The sequence below is a fragment of the Arachis duranensis genome, chromosome 2 (assembly GCF_000817695.3).
Source record: "Arachis duranensis cultivar V14167 chromosome 2, aradu.V14167.gnm2.J7QH, whole genome shotgun sequence".
In the NCBI taxonomy this organism is placed as follows: Eukaryota; Viridiplantae; Streptophyta; class Magnoliopsida; order Fabales; family Fabaceae; genus Arachis; species Arachis duranensis.
Genome location: NC_029773.3, coordinates 21,180,020 through 21,181,023, shown reverse-complemented (window position 1 = coordinate 21,181,023; position 1,004 = coordinate 21,180,020).

The window sequence follows — 1,004 nt, the reverse complement described above, 5'->3', positions numbered from 1 at the left end:
GACGTATTAATATTTGTTGTAATTTATTAGGAAAAAAAACCTGAAAAAGTTAAAAAATGTACCCGCCGCTAAATTAGTTGTTAACTTATTATGTACTAATTCAGTCATTATGTATTTAAAAAATGTACCCGTCGCTAAATTAGTTGTTAACTTATTATGTACTAATTCAGTCATTATGTATTTTGTTGCTACTTTTTTGTGTAGCATTGAAAAAACATTTACCTAAAGATCTCCTAATTTATCTAGAGTAAAGCTAGGGAACCAAAAGCATATCAGCCAAAACCCAGCCAAATACTTTTGGATGAATTCAAAATTTTTACGAGTTAATATATATATGGATGTTTCTTCTATTAAGTATTAGAATGTTTCTTTTTCATATTAAATAGATGTTCTTTTATATATTTTTCGAATTTGTGATTGTTAGAAGTAGATAGATTAATGTGAGAAAAAAGAGGAAGATTTTTATAGGTTTTAATTATGTTTACTTAATCAATTTAAAATTTTTTAAATTTTGAATTTAAAAAATTTAAAATTAATTAATTATTGATATAAATTAATATAATTTTGTTTAGTTTTTAGCTGATAAGCTTTTGGTTACTTATACTTTTCCTTACCTAAAACAACCGATAAAAAATGCTCCTAATATTAAGGAAGTGAGTAATTTAGAAGTCCAATAAGGCATGAACATGTAAATACATAAAAGAATAATTTTTTTCTTTTATATATATAACATTTGTAATTGGAGAGAAATATGGTAGTTAAAGATGGTGGAAACTCTAGTAAATTTTAAGTGAAATTAATAACAAAAAATTATTAGATAAAATTTAGTTAAATCAATCAAATTATTTAATTATTTTTAATTATTAACTTTATATAAAATTGATAGTATCTAAATTTTTAACTAAAAAAATATAACGAACTTTAGATAGGTAGGTACCTTGAGGTCAGTGGTTCTGTTCTTGGAGTCTGGTTTAGGAAAAGTTGGCACTGTTGCTAGTAAATCC